This window comes from Trichechus manatus, unplaced genomic scaffold, assembly GCF_000243295.1.
Source record: "Trichechus manatus latirostris isolate Lorelei unplaced genomic scaffold, TriManLat1.0 scaffold00006, whole genome shotgun sequence".
NCBI classification, from domain to species: domain Eukaryota; kingdom Metazoa; phylum Chordata; class Mammalia; order Sirenia; family Trichechidae; genus Trichechus; species Trichechus manatus.
In genome coordinates this window covers 24,465,474-24,491,479 of record NW_004443942.1, presented here as the reverse complement: position 1 = coordinate 24,491,479, position 26,006 = coordinate 24,465,474, and the positions used below count along the sequence as shown (strand labels likewise).

Genomic DNA, 26,006 nt, shown 5'->3' with positions numbered 1-26,006 from the left:
CATGTGACTCAAGCCTGTGTAATCATAATTTACCCAATGATATTTTTCTTTTTTAACTGTCTTGAAATTTGAAGTCAGGCATATTTATTTTAAAGAGTAAGGACCCCATTCTTGAGTATGATTAGAAGGAAAATTTACATTTTTCAAGACTGGAATTAGCAGTCAAGATGATAATAAAGTGTTAATGGGTCGATAACAATCGACATCAATATTGTAACAGTTTTCAGGAATGGGGTGGAAAGGGTGAGGTGGGAATAATTTATATCCACATTAAGCTGAAAATTATAGCCATTTCTTTTTATACTTATGCATTATTCTTATTTTAAATATAATATAAATTATCAACATAATCAAGTACACTGCAGCCTCGTCCTAACGTTTTCCAGTATAGTTGAAATTTGATAATATGTGGGTCTGTTTTGGACCCATTCAAAGGGCTTTAGTCACCAGCAGTACTGAATGGACTTCAGCACAACACAGTCCACCTGTGATGTGTCCCTCAGAATGGACCCAACCAACAGTAGATTTAAATTGAGGCTACAGTGTACTCGTTGTATTTGTGCGATAATTTCCATTGTATTACTTTGTGGGGGGAAATTTACAGGAACATTGTGTGTGTGTTCAGTTATCTGTGTGGTTGTGTATGTGGTATGTGTGTTTGTATGTGTGAGAGAGATTGTACCTATTTGGAGTCCGGTTGTAGTTTTGGCCTGTGACCGCATCCTAAAGTTTCATCGATTATCCTCTGGGATCATTTCTTTCCTTACTATAATTAAATCATCACAGTAGACCGACATGAAATTTCAACAGGTGAGTGAATAGGCCTGTCTGAAGTATGCTGAAGCCAGTGCTGCTTCGTGTTACTCATTAAAGCAAGGAACCTGGATCACCTGAACCTGGTCTGCATTCCAGTTTTGACTTTACAAGCCACATTAGCTTATATGTGAACTCATCAGAAATGAACATAATTGGTACATAATCATTTTGTATAGTGAAGTGGTAGCATTTTCTGAGTTTTAAAAATTTGTTTTCAGTGTCTTAAATATTCAGACATTATCCATGCCTTTTATTGTATCATAAATTGAAGTTGGCATTTAGATATTCCATTCTGTAATTAAAAACACAGTGAGTCTTGTTTCTCCCATATCCTAGCTATAAGATACAAGCTGCATTCTAAAAAAAGGAAAAGACCAGGTGATATTCCAAGGGACTGAACGTTACCTAAATAACAGGCTCATTTCATATATTTAAGAGCTGCTACCAGAGTTGCCTGATTTATTTAGTTGGTAATGTTTGCAGTTATATCTCATACACACGCAAATAATATATGTATTATGTATAAAACGTCTTGATAAAAAATGGTAAAGAATATATATATTTTTTTAAATTTCTATTCCTGGGTTAGGAAGTAAGATGTAAAATTGAGTGCTGGTTTCAGAAATGAGTATCTTGAGCTGTGTTTTTCACTTTTCTGATTTGCTCTTTGTTTTTTTTATTCTCACATTTTGTATTTTGTGATACTTCTGTGAAAGGCTAAAGTTTTCTCTGGTCATACCACACAGTGTGGCCTTTAATATTCCTGCAGAACATATATAACCTATTTATAATGCTTTTTAAAAATCTGAAGTGATGATAAGAATGTCTTTACATTGAAAGTAATGCTAACAGTGTTTACATAACATGGTGTTTGCACTTTCAAGAATAAAGCTTTTCTGATACGTTGTTGTAACAGTACTTCATGGCGGGAAGACTGTAGTGTTTCATTTATTTACGTTTAGTTAAACCAACTTGTCCGACTCCAAATACATTTAGTTTTTTTCTAATAGAAAAGAAGTAAATACGTTTATAATAAAGATAATTTGCTTCCATGGAGAAAAATTTCTTCTTGTAGAACCTACTTAAATAAAAAATGGACGAAAAGGAGAGCAGGTTTTTTTTTTTTTTTTTTTTTTTAAATTGTAGTTTAAGTGAAAGTTTACAGTTCAGGTTAGTCTCTCATACAAAAATTTATACACACATTGTTATGTGGCCCCAATTGTGGAGAGCAATTTTTTAATTTCTTGTTTCTAAGCTTGAAACAGCAGTTGAAACTGAGTGTATGATAAATAATTATTTAGAAAAGAAGTTAATGACACTAGTCTGATATTTTTAACATTTATTTGCCACTATATCAGTTTTTCTCATATCAGTGAGAGTTTAGCAATACCTAGCTACTTGTATAAGATTTGGATTTTAAAAATGTCATCCTAAATTCATCACCTACTTTTGCCTTTTTGCTGCAGTATGGAAGTTGTTGGAGGTAAAATTCTCTTGTTCTAGTGAAAGCAATTAGGACCAACCCTTATTTATTATAAATATATAATTTCAAAAATTATCTAGGTCAAATTACTTAAGTAGTGTTATTACATAAGAGATCACGTTTTACCGCAAATGCTTGAAATGTATTGCTTTATTCTTGCGTTTCAGAAACGCTGTTTCACGACTTAACAGTATCATAAGAGCAAACAGTTGTTCTAAAGTGATATAGTAATTAAGTATAGAGACTAAATGTAATTATTATGATATGAAAATACTTTGGCTGTTGCTTCATTGTTATGTAAAAGCAACATTTTAATACATCCCCAGCCACTTAGTTGGTATATGAATGCCTTAAATGCAGTGTAGTATATTTGTGAATTTAAGAAATGGTAGTTTTTAAACACTAGAGTTAAGTGAAATACCCCAATCAGAGCCTTAATGTTCTTTAAAAAAACACTTTATAGAGTGGTACAAAGGGTCAGTAAGTATTAAAAAAATAAGGAAAGTTTATATACAGTATTGCCACATACTTTAGTTTTTTTTTTTCCCTCTGTAGTTTCTGTAGCTTTTCATGTAGGTAAGTAGGTAATCAATGTGACAGATATATAAGCTACAATATTTTATTGTTAGAAGTAATTTATGTTGAATTGAGCCACACTCATGAAATTTTCCTACTGAAAGGTGATGTTTTTTATTGGTAGCTGAAGGAAAAATGAAGATGGTAATGCTGCTGATAATAGCAACAATGTATCTTGCTGTCTATTAAAGCTGTAATTCTTTAATAAAAGTATATAGAGAATTGATTGCTTCTTATTTAAAAGTTTTTAAAACGTGAATTCTTTTCTCTATACTTGGTTTTTCTTTCTTTATAAATGATGGATTGTGAAGTATACATTTCTGTTTTTCAAAATAACCTTCTTGGAAAAAAAGTCTTTTCAAAATAACCTTTCTTCTTGGAGAATGAAAGTGAACTCAGGATGCAACATGAGTGACCTAAATTGAAATAAATCGCTCCACTGTTACACAAATGTTTTAATATCTTTAAGTAGCAGTTTAAAATACTGTATTATAATGTTTTGTATATATTGACAATTTCTTTTCTATACTTCACCTTGTAGCCTTTTTTAAAAAACATCTGTACTCTTTTCTTATAGATCTGCTCTTTTCCTGTTTGTAATAAATGTTGGTCTATGTCTGTGTGATTATTCAGATTTTACTCTAAAACACAATATGCCTTTTTTTATCTACAGTTTCTTAAATGCATGTATAAATGTAGAGTAGGGATGTAAAAGAAAACAGGAATTATTTGCAAACACAGAACTGAGTAACTGATTTGAATAATTAAATACTATTTGAAAAGCGAATATTTTCATGTTTACTATTATAAAGTAGTAAACTTATGTTTTAGTTTTGTTGAATTGTCTTATCCCATCTATTTTACTCTCCATTATTGTAGCAGAAGTGTTTAGGTGTTGTTACTTTTACTAACATGGCTTATACATTTTCTCGCTTGGGGCTTTTTCTTTTCATCCAAGACATTTCATGCTAAAACTGTTTGCAAAAGGATATAGTCACTTAAATATAAAATGTCTTTAAAGAAATTCTTATGTTTTCTAATCTTTATATCTTCTAGGTAATTCTTTTATGTGAAACGTAGCTATCTTATTTTTAAGCATATCTTGTGCTTATATTTAATATTTCTCAACTTTATAATCTTTGCAGTCATTGATAAACTTTTATTGGGGAAAAAAAGGTAATTTTCTTTTCTCTCTAAAGAGTCTTACATTTTTTAACCCAGCTTCTTTATATTCTGCTCCTTTGTGTAATATAATGAGATATATGTTCTGAAATCATTAGAAAGGGGGACATCTCCAGGTTTATACTAAAAAATACATTATAAAATTAGTTATGAAACAAAAAGGACTACTGGATCATGCAATTTGAAGTTTTCTTGCATGTAGTATTTTAGTCTAAAATTTTTGGACCTTCATGGAATGACATAATACATAATGCTTAGTTTTGTGATCATTAAGCTCTTAGGGGATCGTTTTGGTATACGATACCCGCTTCCCTATCCTAAGATATATAATTAAAGATACGCTGCAGCGTGGCATCCATGAATAAATGTGAGCACACTCAAGCCCTTCGCAATATTATGGGGTTAGAAACCTCCGTATTTGGAAATAGAATTAATTGCAATAGCCTTTTTAGGATGCTCAGCCTCTTTGGTTCTAACTTGAGCTTAGAGGAACCAGGTGGGAATCAATTGATCTTCTCCTTAAAACAGACCTTTTAAAGTAGAAAGCTCATTACTTTCTAATGTGTTCATTGTTTTTATTTTGTTTAGGGTGTCCTTTCAGTTTTGAAACAGCTTTTCTTTTTGAGTGAGTCTGGCTCAAGGCGCTTCAAGGAAATGAAGATGTCTAAAATATTACCAGTGATATCTATTAAAAGCCCATACTTTAAATGTGGAGAAGAATACATTTGTTAGCTTGTACATAATTTGCTTTTTAAACCTTAATTTTTATTTTTATTACTAAATAGTTTTGCTTTTAGCAACTCCATAGCAGACAGCAAATAGCTGCTTAATAGCATAATAGATTGGAATCTGTAGATTTTTCCTCCCACACGTCAGAATCCATGGCAGTTTGAATAGTCAGTATTTGCTTCCAATACAACTTATTGAGGAACTCAGCTGCTTTTCTGAGATTCAGGGAAGCATAACTTGGGGTAAGTTTCATCATTTTGTGTGCTAAGAGACCTCAAAGGAATCTTTTCCATTTGAAAATGTGGTTAGGTGGTAGTTTTAAGGACAAAGAAGTTTCTATCAAAGACAGGATTAAAATGTTATTTTGGAATAATAATTGAAATGTCATGTCCAAAGATAACAAATGAGGTCCCAAAGCTTTTTTAAGTATTCTAATACTTCTGATCATGTTACGTGTAAGATTTAATTATTTAGAAATGTTCAGTTACAACCTTTTCTAAACGCAATATTTTAGCTCTAACATATGCAGATGATATTAATATACAGTCTTCCTCTGTCCAGATATTTGTATATGAGAAATAGTCTTTTGTGGTGAGTGTTTCTACAACTTTTTCATACTGAAATTGAGGGGGAAAGGGTAGGTGTTACTTCATCATGATAATTGTCTTGAAATTTCTTTCACTAACCAAAGTATAAATATTTCAAGTATTACATACTTAAAGCCAAAGTAGACATTATTTAAACCAGAATTTTAGAGCTGAAAGGTAAGATAAATTTGATTAGTCTCCTTATTTTATACATGAATAAAAAGATTGTTATCTCTTGGAGCTAAAGTTCATAAGCTTCACTGCTTTAAAATCACTTGGGAAGCTTTTAAAACATACACGCTTACCAGTTACCCGCCAGGAGCCCTGGTGGCACAACAGTTAAGCACTTGGTGTGCTAACTGAAGGGTCAGGATAAAACCCACCAGCCACTCTGGGAGAAAAATGTGGCAGTTGGCTTTCATAAAAGATTTACAGCCTAGAAAACTATGGGGCAGCTCTACTCTGTCCTATAGGGTGGTTATGAGTCAGGTTCGGGTTTGGTTTTTGGTTTACTCAATCTCTAAAAAGGATGGACACGTTGAATGTGTTTGCTAAACGTTTCTAAGAATAGGCAGCCAGTTTTGTGAATTAGACTTTAGAAGACAGTAATCAAACGTTAGTGCTGTCCATATATCTAATACCCAACAAAATATTCCCTATACAATAAAGGCAATAAAGTGATTAGGCTCCTGACTTGTTCTTTAGCTACACCCTGTTGTGATTTCTAGGTCAGTATATAATCAAGAAGTAATTATGTGCTTGGTAATATTCTTGACAGTGTGGTAACTTTCTTGCATCTACAGTCAACATTAGCTTTGTCATTTTAGCTTATTCTGACAGTTTGTTATTAACTGAATTTATTCCTGGGTTTGAAACCTGTCTTCTGGCTCCATAAACTTTTTTGACACAAAATAATCACAAATGCCAAGCAAAAGTTTGCTTTTAGCAACTCCATAACTGAAAACTAGTTGCTTAGTTGCTGGACTGAGGCAGACAACCTCTAAGGAAGTCCCAGCTGTTACGAGATGCATTTAGGCTGGATCATGTGGCTTATAGGAATTAATGTAGATTTTAGTGATAGCTAACTCCTACCTTTGAGACATAAGAATATGGTCTTCATATTTTCAGATTATTAGCTAACAAATCCATTTAAATACTAACACACTGGAACTTATTTTAGGGGGTGGAGAATGGCATATTCTCACAAAGAACCATTATTTCTAGTCATTTCTGTAAGTCAAGTTTCAATCCATTTCTGAATTTTTCACTAGAACCATTTTAAACTCACATCCTCATTTTTGTGTTTTAATCTCACAAATTAATAGCCTTTGGCAATTTTTTTTTTTTTTTGCCTTTGACAGCTGTAAAATGAAATACAACTAAAAATAAACCAATCGTGATTTTAGAATGATTTCTTCAGCTAATGCCCATTATCAAAGAATTGACTCTTCCCTATTTTAAACTGAGAATCTCACCACTAATGATATTTAGGAAATACTCCGAGTATTCTAGTCTAAATTTCATTAAAGAATGTCAAAAATGACTACCATGTAAAATATTATCTCAAAACTATTAAACACAGTCTGTCGTAGGAGGGAGTTTAAACAATTTTGGGGCTATTGCCAGCAAAATAACTGTTTCCTATAGTATCTACATTTGTTTTAATTCCCTCATTCACCATTTCTCTTGGCTATCAGTTTTGGTTATTGCGTGGCAATTAATTTAATTTTTGAATATTTTGTGGTTCTCTTAACTGGGAAATGTCAGTAGGTGAGAAAGTGCTTAAACATGTTTAGATTATTGATCAATAAAAGTTTAAGCCTCAAATTGTATACCAATCACAGGGAATCAGATAGTTTCACTGGCTTTGTTAAGGGTAGAATAACAAGTTAGAGGGTTTGTAACTTCTAAGGGTTACAAACTGACATTTTAATTTAAGCAATTTTTATAATGCATTTTAAACTTAATTTTTTTTAAACATACAGGAAAGTTGTAAGAATAACGCAAACTCCCAATGCCACTTTACCCAGATTGACCAATTTTTTAAAATTTTGCCATATATGCTTTAGCAATTCTCTGTATATACGTATTTTTTTTCCTGAACCTTATAGGTGATGCCCTTAAATACTAATGCCCTTTAATCATGCCCTTTAATACTAATAAATAATAATAACTAGCACTAATATAAACACAGTTATTAAATTTAGGAAGTTTAACACTAATAGAATAATCTGAGTCCGTGTGCTGATGTTATTGTTCTAGCAGTGCAATGCCCTTTATAGCCATTTTTTTTTTCCTTGAATCAGTATCCAGTCCGAGATTGTTAGGATTATATAATTTAGTTCCCATTGCACTTTAGTCTACTTTCATCTGGGACGGTTCTTAGTCTTAATTTAGATTTGTTTTATGCTTCTTCATTAGATTATACATTTTAGCTGAAATTCTATACAATTGTATGTCCTTGTGGCCTCTCAGAGGCACATGATCAGTGATGTCAGTTTTGATTTGGTTAATATAGAGATGCTTTCAGATTCGGTAAATAGCCTTTCTCTTCCAACTCTCCCTCTAGAATCTAATGATGATTCAGTGGTATTCTTTTCTAAATTATGTGGTGTGTTTACTGTTTATTACTGAGTGTAAATAGGTACTGTATATAAAAGTCAAACTTTAAGCTTCTTATTTATATTTGAAAACTACTGGAAAGTACTAGCTCCCCTCCCCCATGCTTTTAAAATTTTAGACAGCTTACTAGTAATTTTTGTTAGAAAAGATGACAGTTTACAGAATTTGACTGGTATATGTTTTTAGCAAATTTTCCAAATATAAAGTGATATGTTTTATCAGTAATGCCTTTATATTCTGTCATAAATGATATGAGGAAGACAACTTTAAAAAATTGCTCCCCCAATCATTAGACTGTATAGAAACTTGCCTATTTTCATATATTAATAAGAACCACTGTCCAAAAAAACAAACCTGTTGCTGCCACTGTAGGCTAGGGAAAATAAATTCCTTCATATTGATTTACTTAGTTGACCAAATGGCAAATTATTTCAAGTCAATATATATGTTTAAAAAAAAATCACTGGAATCTTAGCCTTTAAAACAGAAAGTGAGTTGACAAGATCATCTAGATAAATATTTGATAGTGTTTGCAAATACTATTATTTTAAAGTACTTGTTTAAATAATTTTTTGGTTGTCTCTGCTTGAGACACAATAGAAAGTTGCTAACACTTTAAAGGAAGTAATTTCTTTAATAAGCAACTAAAGATGTCAGTGCTTAGCCATGGAAGTGGTATTTATCCAAAAATGAGCTGTTCCATTACAAATTTGTATCCCGAGTTCATAGAATAGTTTAGATTTACATTTAAAGAACACAGAACAAACAGAAAAGTTAAACAATAGTATAATGAATACCCATATACCTTCCAAGTAGGCTCAGTGTTCATCTACAGTTTGTCATACATGCTTTATCTTTTTTTATATAAAGAACATTGTCTTCATAACCATAATACCATTGTCACATTTAAAAAGAACAATAGTGTTCTAGTATAACTTAATAACTAGTTTAAAATTTACATTTTTCCAACTATCCCAGATCCATTCTGCTTCTAAAACTCTCTTTTTATGATTGATAATAAAATCTCAAGTTTTTGTATTTTGTCATAATGGTCCTTATTCTGTTGTGCCTTGTGTTTAAGTATCAGTTTACCACACATACTTCATGCTATTTACCACTCCAACCCATGCATTTGAGGGGAGGTGGGGAGTGATTCTTTTTTCACTAATAGGCAACTTACTTTAAACCTACTTTGCTTTTTGTAAATCTTATCCAAAATATACATGGAATTGTGCTGGAGTTCTTAAGAGTCAGCAGGTTCTTTCAGTTATGTTAGATTTCTATATAGATTGTCATACATACACATTTGTACAGATCTATGAATTTTTGCAGAAAAACTACTGCATATAGACACTTTCTAAGGTAAAGTATGTGAAGGAGCTATCTTTGGATGTGAGATGTTTTCCAGATTTTTAGAAGTTAAAAGTATGCATTGAGAAATTATTTTCAATTATATCTTGTTGATAGTAATGTTTTCTTAATTCTGAATACTTGTCTTAATAATTGTTCATTTTTATTGAGCCTTTAATGTTTTCCAGGCACTGTGTTTACTAGTGCTTTATACAGATTATGTGATTAATCAGTTTACCCCTGAGGTAGGTAGGTATTATCCTAAGGAACCCTGGTGGTGCAGTGATTAAAGCACACGGCTGCTAACAGGTCAGTTTGAAGTGACTATCTGCTCTGCGGGAGAAAGATGTGGCAGTCTGCTACTGTAAAGATTACAGTCTTGGAAGTCCTATGGGGCAGTTCTACTCTGTCCTACAGGGTCGCTATGAGTTGGGATTGACTCAATGGCAGTGGGTTTGGTTGGTTTGGGTAGGTATTATCCTAGTTTTTTTCAGATCTTCAGTTTTTCTGATTAAGAGGAGTTAAGTAGCTTGCCTAAAAATCAACGGTGTAGACTTAGTAAGTGGGGAAGATAGGAACTTAAACTCAGGTATTCTGATTTCTAAGTCTGAGCTCCTAATTACTAACCACTATAGGAGCTCTGATGGTGCAGTCGTTAAGAGCTCAACGCTAACCAAAAGGTCCACAGTTCAAATCCACCAGCTGCTCCTTGGAAACCCTATGGGGCAGTTCTACTCTGTCGTGTAGGGTAGCTATGAGTCGCTATGACTTGGATGGCAATGGGTTTTTGTTTTTATGCTAACTGAAGGAGCCCTGGTGGCACAATGGTTAAGCACTGGGCTGCTAACCAAAAAGTTGGCTGTTGAACCCACCAGCAGCTCCATGGGAGGAAAGACCTGGCGATCTGCTCTCATAAAGATTACATCTTAGGAAACCCTATGGGGCAGTATGACTGTCCCATTGGGTCACTGTGAGTCAGAATCGACAGCACGCAACATTACTAACCTCAGGGACCTAAATAGATTAATGAAGTTGTAGGAGTAGTTATATAGGAGGTTTATAACTGATTTTTTTGTTTGTTTGCCTAAGAGTTTGTTGGTATTCTTAGCTATCTTGTTACTAAATTGATCAGGATTTTGAGGTACATTTGAAAAAGTAGATTACATATAGCTACTGTAACCACATGAAGAAAATTGCTTCAGTGGAATTTTCTACAAATCTTTTAGAAGATGGCATGGTACAATAACTTTCATGCAACCTGAACTTAATGCTTTCTGTAAAACCTTGTTTCTAAAATTCTATTTGCTATTCTGTGTACTTTTCCCTTATATGTAGAGTCTTTAGCTGTATGTACTTGGGCCTAATTTCAAATGGCAGAAAGGAATTCTGTACATGGAAGGGGGTAAGTCTTTAGTATTTTTGGACATTTAATAATTTATAAGAACACATTCTTTACAATTCTGAATATTCTTTACATTCTACATTAATGTGAGAACAATAACTTTTAGCATTAGTCTAGCTTTAGGAGTTTCTTTAAGATGGAATTTTCTTAAGGCCAATGTTAAGAATTTAGGTAGAGTATGTTAGCCTTTGATTATCTGCTTACAAATAGTTGTATTCATGCTTTCCAAAATTGGTTGTTTTTTGTTAAATTTTTTTGAAGGGTAGGATTTTTTAAATATAGGAAATAAAACCAAAAAAAAAAAAAAATCTAAGATTGGCACAATATGTAACTCTTAAACACACACACACAATTTGTGAAAGAAGATCTTGATGCCTGTAGTTAATGAGAAAATCACATGTATTGAAGCTGACTCAACCTTTCCACTTGTAGTTTATGGTTTCTCAGACTTAAACATGGAAGGAATTGTTTTTGAGCACATCTCCAATCTATGTCACTGAAACTTGATATAGCTTCATGCAACCAGCTGGTACTGTCCAATTAATTTGAATTGTGATGTTAGGTCAGAATTTGAATTGTTTACCTGTAAGACAAAATTTGCAATTCTGAGTTACCTACAATTAAATAACTAGAATTTTACTTTATAGATTCAAGGATGCTCATTCTAAGATATTTTATGGATAGGAAGATAACTTTATAAACTGGTTTGTAACTTTTAGGAGACTCTGTAGACTACAACATGCAGAATCGTGTTAGCAAATCTTGGCAAGTAATTTTATATGTGGAGGACTAGTCCTTAAAAGCACCCTAAAATGATGGATTTTTAGGAGAATAAAACTTCATAGATGCCTATTGATGTATTTGCCTGGGTTATATTCAGATAAAATTGCCCAAAATTTTATGCAATTTTCAGTAGTATCATTGTTGAATTTGTGGATCCTCAAGTCATCTGGTACTTTTTCAGGCCCCACACCATCTATGTTTTGATCAGTTTTTATGTGGCTATAGGGAAAAAAATAGAAAAAAAAGAAGATGTCTGTTTCAGGTTCTGGCTTTCACTTTGTGTATCGGGAAAGTGAGGAATTTCTTTTTGTCCTGAATTACGTCTACAATTTATTAACCTCCTAGGATTTACTGAGTAAACACATGCCAGACTCTTAGATGCTAGGGACTTCTCATAAACAGAATGGACCTTGCCCTTTAAATTTACAATACCATGTGTAGGTGCTTTGGTGGGTCAAGGAAGGTCCTGTAAGACAGGACTTGTAAATGGAGGGCTGAAGTCTGAGTAGGCATTAGCAGAGAATCCCTGGCAAAGATAACTGCAAGTGCGGAGGCCTCAATGGGGAAGAAAGATGTGCTTTATTTGAGTAGTTAAAACACATTTAGCTTGATAGTTTTAAAGTGGAATTTTGCTTCTGTTCCTTCCCAGTATTTTAAATAAATCGCTTGTGACTTTTAATTTCAGTAACATGAATTTAATGGTCAGTGTTAATCTAGAATTGCAGTTAAGGTGTTATGAAATAGAATCGTAGAAAAAGAATGAACATCTAGAATTTTACATGGCTAAAATAATAACGGAGCCCTGGTGACGAAGTGGTTAAGAGCTCAGGCTGCTAACTAAAAGGTCGACAGTTTGATCCACCAGCCACTCCTTGGAAACCCTATGGGGCAGTTCTACTCTGTCCTGTAGAGTCACTGTGAGTCAGAATTGACTCGACGGCATACAACAACAACAAAATAATGTGAATGTAACTTTGCTCTAGGGAAAAATTGAGGTATCATAATTTTAGTCTCTTATTGTAAAGTGTATATAACAAAAATTTGCCATTGTAACCATTTTGAATTGTACACTTCAGTGACATCAATTACATTCACCATGTTTTGTAATCATTACCACTGTCACAAAAGTTTTTATCATCCCAAGCAGAAACTTAATTCTGCTTATGATTAATTTTTAATTAATAGGAAATTAATGACTGAATACCAGAGTACCATCTGAAGGAAAAAAAATTTCTGCTTGATATCCACATGGTAGATAATCTACATTATAGAGTCTCTTCTGCAGCCATACGGGCCTCCTTAGTGTTCTTCAAATATTCCAGACACTCCCACCATAGGACATTTCTTTATATTAGCTGTTTTATATGCTCTAATGACATGTCTCCAGATAACTGCTTGACTGCTATGCTTTCTGTAAATCTTTGCAAAAGTGTTAACCTTCTCAATGAGTTCTGTGACCACCCTATTTAAAATTCCTAACAACCCCATGCCAACATGCCAGAACTCCTGATCCTTTGCTGTGCTCTTATTTCTTCATCATCTTCTAATGTACTGTATAGTTATTATACTTTATAGTTTGTCTCTCTTTTGTACATCGGTATATTCCAGGAACCTGAAATAATTGAGTTTATCATATTTTACAACTTAAATTTTAATATTAAAGGATTACCTAATTAGAAGGCATTATTAATTTACCTAGCCTTTTGAAGTGCATTTTTTAAATTGGTTGCTTCTGTTTCTGAAATACAGACAAAACTTGAAAAGCAAAATCTAATATGAAAGATAAATTCCTGGCTAGATACAAGAAGGTTTTAGGCATACATTCAAGTAAAATTTCTGAGACATTTGTACTTATATGATAAAAATTTGGGTTTTCACATTTTCAAATGAAAAGGGTTGATTGTCAGATTGAATTGGACCAGACCATATTAGTAAAGCATAAACAGTCTAACTCTCCTCCACTCCTTTTCACAGCTTTGACTAAGATTGTAATATATGCACAGTGCCAACATCTGATTGATGAGTGGAAACTTATTGAGACGGTTTAGATAATTGAAAATATATAAATGCCTGTGTTTTAACTTAATTCATAAACTTAACTGTATATAGATTTATTTTTTAAAGTAACAGAATTACTCTAGCTTTAATTTTTTAAAGAAGCAGTAGAATTCTGTGTTAAATACTATTTATTTACTACTTTAGCTTGTTGTGGCTTTTGCCCAAACTTTTCACTTCTGTAGGCATAGCAAACATTAAAGGTAAACTCAAATTGCTGGATCTATGAAGTATTTCTGAGAACTGAATTACAATTACTTTGGAATTCTATAATAGCATATTGTAGGAAATATATTTGGTTAATGGAATTTTATGTTATTTTTTACCTTTGCAAATTAGTATTTCAGTGAACATTGAATTTTAAGTTTTTAGTTGCCTATTAGAATAGTTTGCATGTTTTTTCCTAATTTTTTTTTAAAACTAGATGTTAAAAATACCTTGAAAGAGACTACCGGGTATGGTGGACTAGGTTCCTCGGATCAGCTCTTTCACTGAAATACCTAAGGCTGATTGATGGACAGGATTTTAAGAACTTCTTAAAAGCATCGAAGAACTTACAGCATAGTAAGAAATTACCAGGCCAAAGCCTAAATTGGGGGTGGGGGGTCAACTAGGAGATGTCAAGAACCCAGGGATATAAACTGTTTTTACCCTGAGGACATTTTCCAAACTGGGAAAACTTGAGCTGCAATTTTGAAGATTTCTAGGAAGTCAGCAACAAAAGTCAAAACCCAAGACCTGCCCAAGGTGGAATATCCAACAGAACATCTCCCTTTAAAGCTATGTGCTCAAAAAGCTACCATCAGGGTGATGGTGAACCTGAAGGAAATCTATACCTTCTTCCCGACCACAGAAGACTGAAGAAAGTCGTTTTGATTTGAGCGAAGCTGATTGGGAGAAATCCTAAGATTTATAACAACAAGCTGGCCCTTGCATGGATATGTAGTCCTAATGCATATCACTTGTGTGGTTCAAAGAAACTCAAGCCATTTATTTCAGGCTAAATTATGCCCCTAAGTGCCTGGTAATAGTTTACTCAGACTGTCTGGAGGAAAGCATCTTCACGCTACATGTCAAAGAATCTTAACAGATACTTAAGGGTGTGGAGCAGTTCTGTTATTAAAAACTAAGCACATGAGGAAGCCATACATAGCAGAAACAGTTCTGCAAAGACTTCAGAAACTAGAATTATCAGATAAAGTGAGATTAATAGCATATTAGACATAGATGAAGAGAGAATTGGAGAACTAAAGGCATACAGATGAGCTCTTAAAGAGATAATGAGATGGAAAATACGAATGCACGGTTAAGAGGCACGAAGGATAGAGTGATAACTGAAGTTCCAGAACTAGTGGAGAGAATAGTGCAGAGCACCATTTAAAAAAATGAGGGCTAAGAATTTTTCAAATGATAGCTTCAACAGATTCAAGTTTCTCAATGAACCTGAAGCAAAATTTAAAAAAACATATTTCTCTACCTAGACATATCAGAGTGAAACCATACAACACTGAAGACGGGTAAAAAATCACAGAAGCAGCCAGAGAAAAGACAAATGACCTTTAAAAGATTGCCGTTCAAGAACTTCTTAACAGCAACAATGGAAGCCAAACGAGTGGAATTGTCTGTTCAATTTGCTGAAAGAAAATGGCTGTCAAAGTTCTATACCAGGGGGAAAAATTTTTTTTCATTTAGGGGGGTGAAATAAAGACTTCTGTAGACAAGGTTAATAAAACAGTATTTTCAAAGTGAAACCTGAATTTTTGGACATTTCCAATTTTATATAGTTTTCTTAAAGAAACATGTATATATATTTTTAAGAATAAGAATCTAAAACATCCATCAGATTATTCTTCCTACCTGTTTTTTTAACAAGCCTTCTCCTCCAAAGTCATTCTATTCTAATAAAAATTATATTAAAGAATTTTTATTAGAATTATGATTAATGTGATAGCTCTGTTGTTAGGTGCAGTTGAGTTGGTTCCAACTCATAGCGACCCCGTGTACAACAGAACGAAACACCGCCCGGTCCTGCGCCATCATCAGGTCCTGCGCCATCATCAGTTCTCCAGTCTTCCTTGTTCATTGTCCAGCTTTTGCATGCATATGAGGCAATTGAAAATACCATGGCTTGGATCAGGTGCACCTTAGTCTTCAAAGTGACATCTTTGCTTTTTAACACTTTAAAGAGGTCTTTTGCAACAGATGTGCCCAGTGCATTACATCATTTGATATCTTGACTGCTCCTTCCATGGATGTTGATTGTAGATCCAAGTAAAATGAAATCCATGACAACTTCAGTCTTTTCTGTTTATCATGATGTTGCTTTCATGGGTCCAGTTGAGAGGATTTTTGTTTTATTTATGTTGAGGTGTAATCCATGCTGAAGGCTGTAGTCTTTGATCTTCTTCAGTAAGTGCTTCAAGTCCTCTTCACTTTCACTTTTGTAGTAATTCTAGGTACATTTTTATCAGGGACAAAATGATTATGCATTTTTGTAAGTTTACTAATTTATGAATAAATTTGATGAATCTTATTTGATTGGTTTAGTGTTAGAAATTTTTAAAGTTTGTGGCATCAAACAAATAATGGTTTCTTATGTAAATACTTTCAGTCAAATTTTTACCCAAGTATATAGCTGAAAAATCTTTTTCAAGGTTTAATACTTTATAGAACTCTTTAACTTACTTGGAAATGAATATTTTTAATCTTGAGTTTCAGTAATAACACTATCCATCTCATGTATGCAAATGCACATTCTATTTCTTTGGTACATTTTGAAGTTTTTGAAATATTTGTTTTGAAAATTGATAGGGAAAATACAGAAATAATATTTAAGCATAAAAGAAACCCAAGAAGATTATGTATCAACTAGAGAAAAGCTTAAAAAATAAGTATTTTTGTAGAAGTAATACATTCACATGGTTCAAAAATCAGAAGGTACAAGAGGGACCTACAGTGAAAAGTTGCGTCTCTCTCCTTGAGCCACCCAGTTCCTTTCCCCAGTAAAAATGTTCAGTTATACGTCAATCTAGAGATGTTTACCTCAATACAGCATATATATTTTCTCTGCTTTTACATTACATTCTGTTTTGCACTTTGTTTTTTTGTTTGTTTTTTGCTTAACAGTACATTTTGGAGATCATTGCTCCTTTTTTCAAGTACATAGTATTCCATATTTTAGCCTGTGCCCCTTTGAAAGATGTTTAGGTTCTTCCCAAACTTGTCTTACTACAAACAGTACTATAGTAAGTAACTGTGTACTTGTCATTTCCATTTGGGTGAATATATCTAGATTAAATTCCTGTAAGTGGAATTCTTGGATCAAAGGATATGTGTATTTTTTCATTTTGATTTTCTATATCCCGTTGTTTTCCACAGAGGTAACAATTTAAAAAACCCATCGATAATCCTTGAAAGAGCCTAATTTCCTAAGACCTCTTCTCACTGTATTATCACACTTTCTAATTTTTGTCAGTACTATTAGGTAAAAAATGATGTCCTAGTATAGTTTTAATTTACATTTCTCTTATGAATGAGATAGAGCATATTTCCATATGTTTAAGAGCCCTTTAATTTCTCTTTCTGAGAACTGGTATCATTGCCCATTTTTCTGTGGTTTTTTTTATTTGCAGAAATACTACACGTTAAGGAAGTTAAGGGAAATTTAGCACAATTTTCTTTTCAAAAGTTCAAATTTTGACAAATTTAAGTAGTCAGTATATATTTGTCTTTTTGTGGTGTCAGAGTGGAAAGAATGATAAGTATTTCTAAGATGAACCATCATTCTTTTATTATTTTGGTATTGTTGACCTGCTTTAAATATTTTGCTTTTAAATACATGTTTTGTGCTTAGGTTTTTATTTAGCTGGTCAAACCTGTAATTTCCCATTTAAATTAAAATCTTGGGCTTGCAAATTATTTTTCTCAGTCATCTTTTGAGCTTTTTTATATTCTTGCAGCTCAACATTAGACTTTAGAAGACTTGGATAACATTACATAATGAGATAGTTTTAAGTAGATTTTATATAAGGGTGTGTTTCTGTTACTAGTTTTCATATTTTGTCTGTAAAATTCTTGTGAAGAAAAGTCTTGATTAACAGTACAGATTTTCTTGAGCTGGTCAGTAAGGTTATAATTTATAGAAAACAGACATCAGAATCAAGACGGCATCTTTCAAGAATCACAGAGATCTTTTCGAAGTGAGTTTTATGTTTAAGGATTAGATCCTATATATTTAATTTTAAGCATTTTTTTAACGTGTTTCACTTTGGTGAGGCAATTAAACACTTCATAAAATCTGGTTTTCCAACATGCACATCTTCCTATGCAACAGTGTATTTCTACTGTTGCAATGTGAAAGCCCATTCTTAGATTATTTTATACTTTGTGTGTATATTTTGGGGGAGGGGTATAATGGGATTCCGTGAGGGGAATGGACCCCTAGTCCTGTTCCTGCCTTCCTGTGCTCCGCTGCTATAGGTAGTGATTGGGAAAGGGCTGCCGGGAACTCAGCTTTCAGACACTGAGCCTTAGGAAACTATATTTTTCCTATTATTTCATATGTGTCACAGCTTTGGATAATCTGACTGCTTGACTGACCTGTTAAACAAGGCCTCGACAAAATTAAACCTATATGTTGGAAACAACTAGAAAGAATGGCCATGTGTGTACACTAGACCATAGGCAACTTCCCTAGGCCCCTGGCTAAAGTATTATATATTGTCCCAGTGCTTGCTATTCAGATTTTTATCACATCAATTTTCTTTGCATATTAGTGACAGCAGAGGGCCTCTTTCTTACAGCAAGAATTCCAGTAGAATATTCATTTCAATCTCATCTATTTAAACCTAATGGCAGTATTGCATATAGAATTTGAACTTTACAATGCTTTCCCTTTGGAAAACGTCACCACAAGCATATATTTGGCAGAGATAAAATGTGAAATACAAACCGAACATTTCAAACTATAGATGAGATTCCAGAACAAATAGGACATGCCTTGTTAAGGCTTTATGGACTTGTTTGGAGAAATATACTCCGAGATTTATGAAGGAAGGAAAAAAGTATCTGGCAGATTATAAACATTCTGGAGATAATAAATACTTCAAATCTTAAGTTGGGACTTATCCCATTAAAATAGAGCCAAAATTTTGGAACATACCTATCACAAAACGGGAAAAAAATCATGTCTTTTATTTCTTGAGGTTTTTGTTTATTTTTAGAATTTAATATTTTTTACCTGAATTTTTTCTTTGACTTTCATAAAGATGATTTTCTTAACTGCTTCTGCCTATTCAAACCCAACTTTCAAAATTCCCAAATTCTTAGCTTTGGGTGATTATTTGAATTAGTGTTAACTTGGGAAATAGAAACCATGTTTCTGTTTAAGAGAATTAATGGAATGTATAATGACAGAATGATCTAAACCATGTGAAAATCTACTAGCTTTCAAAATCCATATTATGGGTTTTATTCAGCCCTTATTATATCTATTCTGTAAAATTGTTATTTTAGTCTGAATTAACTGACAGTATAAGTAAGAACTGGCACTGTTTGTAAATTATTTTATTGATGTGAGTTTTTTAAATTTTTTAACAAGGATTACAGAATTCATATTGAGCTTTATTTAAAATTTATACATTTACATTTTTACATTTCCACTGATGTTCAAAATAGTATACTATTAATTCCCCAAGTTACTTTTGAGTTAATATGAAATAATAACTGGTAGATTTCTACGCACATTGATTTATCAACTATTGAATGTCTACTATATGTTCAAACCAAAAACCAAATCTGTTGCTATCAAGTTGATTCTGACTCATAGTAACCCTATAGAACAGTAGAACTGCCTCATAGGATTTCCAAGGCTGTAATCTTTACAGGAGTAGCTTGCCACATCTTTCTCCCAAGGAATTGGCTTGTGGGTTCAACCACCAACCTTTGGGATAGGGGCCGAGAGCTTTAACCACTGATAAACTTCTTTGCCTTCGTGGAATTTTTTTTTTTTTTTTTTTAATGATATTGACTTATTTGTTCTCTAATGAGCCAATAGAATAATACCGAGGTGGAGTACTGAAAATTTACAGTTATCATAGCAAGCTTTCATAAACAATTGTTATTGAAGGTAACTATATGGACAAATAAAAATTTTGGAATTAAATGGTTCAATTTTTAAAAGGCAAGCATAATGAAATGGTACCAAATGAGTGGAATTTGAAAGGAAACAGATGAGAGGAAAAAGCAGAACTTGTCATGATCCTTAAAAAAGGAAAGTTAAAATTATTGTATTTTTATATAAAAGAGTAATATACCTGCTTTTCTGGAAAACTTAGACACATATAGGCAAAAAGGAAAAAAATCATATTCCCATTACCTTTCACCACTGCTAAACTTTTTAGGTCGATATATATATATAATTTTAAAACTTTTTGTAACCTGTGTTTTTCACAAGGTAGCCTATTTTTGTGTCATAATTTATTCTACAAAATCACTTTAAATAGTGGCACAGTACTCCATTCTGGATATTTGCTATTTAACCAATCCTTTGTTATTGTACATTTATGTTGTTTCCTTTTGTTTTTGTTTTGCTTTATAAGCAACTCATAAATATAATTTTACCTGAATATTTTTATACACTCAATCATTTCTTGAGGTCACCCTCTTAGAATTCACATATCTTTATGAAAGATTGCTGGTATGATCTTTTAAATTGAGCCAGGAAATGATCTTTAAAAATTGCTTCAGATTTTTAGTAAAATTGGCCAATGTGTAGTTTGTCCAGGAGTAGAGAGGAGAGGATTGAGTAAAGGCACAGTTTTGGTGAAAAAGACGATTAGGAGATTATTTGATAGTCACTTATTAAAAAGGAACTTGGAATTACATCATTTCAGTGAATAGAAATACACTATGCATGTAGGATTGAGAAAACTAGGGTCAATACAAATGTTGATTTTATTTTCTTAGATAAAATACTATAGAAAAGTATCAAAAGCAGAGTGGCAGGATGTAATTAGAATATAATAATTTCTAATCTAAAATTAAGAGTATTTGAATGGAAGTATTTATAAGATCATGAAATATTGTAGTCTAAAGAATGCACTGCAAGTTTTTTAGAATGAGGATATAGATTATGTCAAGAATCATGAACCTATGTTGATAGGTAAATATTGAAAGTGTGGAAGAGTTGCTTAAAAAATGGAAAAATGTAATCCTTTGAATTTGTATCCACTTCGGTGTAGAAGCTTAATCTTGTTTTTGAAAAGTGATTTTAAGAAAGGGTAGATGAAGCATTACTCATGATACTAGGGTATCTTATATAAATATTATACCTAATTCAACAGTATGAAAATGTAGGTAGAATTAAATTAGTAACAAGAAAATTCATAGAAAAATATGGTATTCTGGTAGGACTCAATCAAATGAGAATGCTGAATGATCTTCAGTACAGGAGTGAATAAAATTAGAGCAGTCCAATGATAACTCAATTGCCAGTGTTTTTTTTTTAAACACTTCTTAGTTTGTATGCAGCCAGAAGCATATTGAGAAATGAAAGAATTGTAAAGAGTGGATTTTTAAGTAAATGGTTTTTCACCCAAAGAAATTCTCCCAGAACACATAAGGAAAAAAAAGTTATTATACTAATAGGTTTACTTGGAAGGATTTTCATTTTATTAAGAGAACACTTGATAAAAGCTGAAAATTAAAGTAGTAGGGTAGGAAAGACTGTAAGGTGATGTGAGAGAAATAAACTAACATTAGACATTTGAGCAAAGCAAATCAGCTCATCTATTTGAGTACTACTATGGCTGGGCAGAAGGGAACTAAAGCAATTTTTTAAATTAGTGGCTTATAACTTGATTTTCTGACATCCCTGGTAGCTCAAAGATCTCAAACGATTGTATACATTTGTCAAATTCTCTATGTTAAGTTATTTACCTTTTAGAAGGAAGACCTATGCTATATAGCAATTTGAGGAACAGCGGAGAAGTGGTATAGTGAGGGGTAGAGTAGCAAAACCAATTGAGTCATGAAGGTTAACTAGTGATTTTTGATACCTCAGACAAAATTACTCACTTTTCTCGAAAAGTAAAATATCAAGGGAACACTATTTTTCTTACTTAAATTTTGTGGATTGATTATTCTTTGAAAACTAATGTTTGGCATGGTGTTGACAGAATGCATTTACTGCAAGCAAAGAGTTTGTAAATTTATTAAGCAAAACATAGGTTGAGTATAAATGCTAAATGATTGTGGACAGATGCCCTATAAATTAAATTTAGGTCAAAGTTTTACTTTTGACAGTCTTCGTTGAAATCAACATTGCCTGATTGACCTAGCAATTATTTAACTTTGTGTAGCCTTATAGGCATGAGAATTTTAGAAGTTTTTAAAACTGATTTAAAATGGAGATGTTCATATCCAGAGGAAAAGTACCAGTGTACTATTCAGAGAGGAATTTACTGTCTAAAATCAGCTATAATTTTCTCTCTTAAAATCTATTCAGAGAGGAATTTACTGTCTAAAATCAGCTGTAATTTTCTTTATTAAAAACAGAAAACCAAAAAGCAAACAGCTTTTCACTGTTGTGAAAATACATGTTATAGCAGTATGTAACAGAGTGAAAAATTGTAATCCCAGTGTTTCTAGTGAAAATTTTGGTTAACAGTTTTGTGTGCATTCCTCTTGAGTTTATTTCTCTTGCATGAATGAATAGATAGGTGGATGGATAGATGGATAGATAAGCATACTGTATGGGTTTCCTAATTATTTTTTCATTTCACTTCCTTTTTTGTAATGTACTATGGACATATTTCCATGTATATAATGTATATAATCCATTGTGCAGATAAAGCATAATTTAATTCTGCCTTTGGTCATTTAGGTTTCCAAATTTTCTGTATTACAAGCACTCTTTCAATGAACATCCTCATATATATCTTGCTTGTTAGCAGTATAGTATAGTGATTAAGAGCTCAATTGTTTGATCTTGGCCAAGTTACTAAGTCTCCTTGTGCCTCAGTTTTCTCATTTTTAAGTGAGAATAATGTTAATACTTACCTCATTGTTGTTTAAGAATTAAATGATTTAATACATACAAACCCTTAGAGTAGTGCTTACGAACATTAAGAATACAGTAGATGCTGCTTGTATTAGCAATGTTTTGTCATTAATTGTTGAATGATTTCTAAGAAGTTGAATTGCTTCACCTTTTAAATTTATAATAGATAAGCAGTGGCTTTTACTACCAGATCCAGTGGTCTTTTCTGCCTAGTTCTGTTTCATTTTCTACCATCCATAGGTCTGTTTTTCTTACATTTTCTCCTTTGACTTGCTTAGACTTCCTTAGATATTATCCTGTATTGCTCTTCCTACTTTTCAAAAGTAATCCTCAAGGTTGTCTACCTTTTCTCTGCATTTAATGGCTATTTCCCAGAAATTAATCTTTGCTTGTCTGTATATTCTCTGCTGTAGAGAATGTACTTAATGCCTTAGGTATATACAGACTTTTTGCAGATGACTTCAAATACACATCTCTAGTTTACTATCTTATTTGAAAACCAGTCTCTTAACTTTGTTGTTGTTATTAGTTGCCATTGAGTTGGCTCCAACTCATGGTGACCTTGTGTATAAGAGAATGAAACTTTGCCCGGTGCCGTGCCATCCTCACAATCACTGGTGTGTTTGAGCCCATGGTTGCAGCCACTGTGTCAGTCCATCTTATTGAGGGGTTCCCCCGTTTTTGCTGAACTTCTGCTTTACCAAACATGATCTCTCTAGAGATTTGTCTTGCCTGATGACATGCCAAAGTAAGACTAAGTCTCATTATCTTCACTTTTAAGGAACATTCTGGCTGTACTTCCTCCAAGATTGATTTGTTTGTTCTTCTGGCAGTCACGGTGTATGCAATATTCTTTGCCAACACAGCAATTCGAATACATCAGTTCTGTCTTTTTCATTCTCCAGCTTTTGCATGCATAAGAGGCGATTGGAAAGATCATGGCTTGGGCCAGGCACACCTTTGTCATCAAAATGATATCTTTGCTTTTTAAAACTTTAAAGAGGTCTTTTGGTGCAGATTTTCCCAATGCAATATGTCGTTTGATTTCTTGACTACTGCTTCCAATGGCAGTAAATGGCTGATTCTTGATCCAGGTAGAATGAAATGGTTGACAACTTTGATTTCTTCGCCATTTATCATGATGTTGTTTATTGGCCCAGTTGTGAGGATTTTTATTTTCTTTTCTAGTGTAATCCATATTGAAGGCTGTAGTCTTTGACCTTCATCAGCAAGTGCTTGAAGTCATCTTCACTTTTGGCAAGCAAGGTTATGTCATCTCCCTATCTCAGGTTGTTAATGAATCTTCCTCCAATCCTGATGCCACATCCTTCTTCATATAGTCCACTTTTTCATATTATTTGTTCAGCGTACAGATTGAATAAATAATGTGAAAGGATACAACCCTGCCCTATACCTTTTCCAATTTTAAACCATGCAGTATCCCCTGGTTCTGTTCGAATGATTGCCTCTGATCCATATAGAGGTTCCACATCAGCACAATTAAGTGTTCTGGAATTCCAATTCTTTGTAATTTATTCATAATTTGGTAAGACCCACACAGTTGAATGCCTTTGCATAGTTGATAAAAACACAGGTAAACATCTTTCTGGTGTTCTCTGCTTTCAGCCAAGATCCATCTGACATCAGTGATGATATCACTCATTCCATGTCCTCTTCTGCATTTGGCTTGAACTTCTACCACTTCCCCATCTATGTATGGCTTCAGCCGTTTTTGAATTATTTAAAGCAAAATTTTGCTAGCATGTGATATTAATGATGTTGTTCAATAATTTTTGCATTCCTTTTGAATGCTTTTCTTTGGAATGGGCAAAAATATGGATCTTTTTCAGTCATTTGACCAGGTAGCTATCTTCCAGATTTCTTGACATAGACGAGTAAGTGCTTTCAACATTGCATCTGTTTGTTGAAGCATCTCAATTGGTACTCTGTTAATTCCTGGAGGCTTGTATTTTGGCAATGCCTTCAGTGTAGCTTGAGCTTCTTCCTTCAGTATTGTGGTTCTTGATCATATGCTACCTCCTGAAATGGTTGAGGACATCGACCAATTCTTTTTGGTACAGTGACTCTGTATTCCCTTCATCTTTTGATGTGTTCTGTGTCATTCAGTTTTTTGCCCATAGAAACCTTCAGTAGTGCAGTTGGAGGCTTGAATTTTCAGTTCTTTCAGCTTGAAAAATGCCAATCATGTTCATCCCTTTTGCTTTTCTAACTCCATTTCTGTGCACATTTCATTATAATTTTTATCTTGTCTCCTCGAGCCTCCCTTTGAAATCTTCTGTTCAGTTCTTTTATTTCATCATTTCTTCTGTTTGCTTTAGCTACTCTGAGCTTAAGAGTATGTTTCAGAGTCTATTCTGATATCCATTTTGGTCTTCTTTCTTGTCCTTTTAATGATGTTTTACTTTCTTCATGTATGATACCCTAGATATCTTCCCACAAAGTCACTAGTGCTCAGTGCGTCTAATCTATTCTTGAGATGGTCTCTAAATTCAGGTGGGATGTATTCAAGGTCATACTTTTGCTCTTGTGGATTTGTTTTGATTTTCTTCAGCGTCACCTTGAACTTGCATAAGAGTAACTTATGGTCTGTTCTGCAGAGAGCCCCTGGCTTTGTCTTAACTGATGAATTGAGCTTTCTCCATCGTCTCTTTCCACAGATGTAGTTGATTTGATTTCTGTGTTATCCATTCGGCGAGGTCCAGGTGTATAGCTGTCAATAAAACCCATTGCCAACAAGTCAATTCTGACGTATAGCTACACTATAGGACAGAGTAGAACTGCCCCATAGGATTTCCAAGGAGCAGCTGGTGGATTTGAACTGCTGACCTTTTGGTTAGCAGTCAAATGCTTAACCACTGTACCACGAGGGCCCCTATAGTTGTCAATTAAAAAGACACACAAACAAACTTGTTGCCGTTGAGTTGATTACAACACATAACGACCCTATAGGATGGAGTAGAACTGCCCCATAGGGTTTCCAAGGAGCAACTGGTGGATTCGACTTGCCAACTTTTCGGTTAGCAGCTGTAGCACTTAACCACTATGCCACCAGAGCTCCATAGTTGTCAATAGTGCTGTTTTAAAAAAAAATTCCAGTGAATAAGTTGCTGGTCTTGCAGAATTTTTGGCACGAATTTCTGGCAGTTCCCTATCGATGTATGACTTTTTTGGGGGGGGGCACAATAATAATCCACTGTACATCCAGTGCTAAGAAAGAGCCTGACGTGAGGAAAAAATCTAAAAAATACTACAAGATTGCTATAATGTTTACTTTTTCATTAGGTTTCATATGAGATAATTATAAATAATTCATGTACAAATTGTCTATTTTAAAGTTAA

At 33.3% G+C, this 26,006-nt stretch overlaps 1 protein-coding gene across 2 annotated transcripts in view; it reads left to right on the top strand.

Annotated features, from left to right (window-relative positions):
* Positions 1-26,006, top strand: part of CSTF3 (cleavage stimulation factor subunit 3) — an 83,555-nt gene that overhangs the window by 20,274 nt on the left and 37,275 nt on the right. The window lies entirely within an intron of this gene.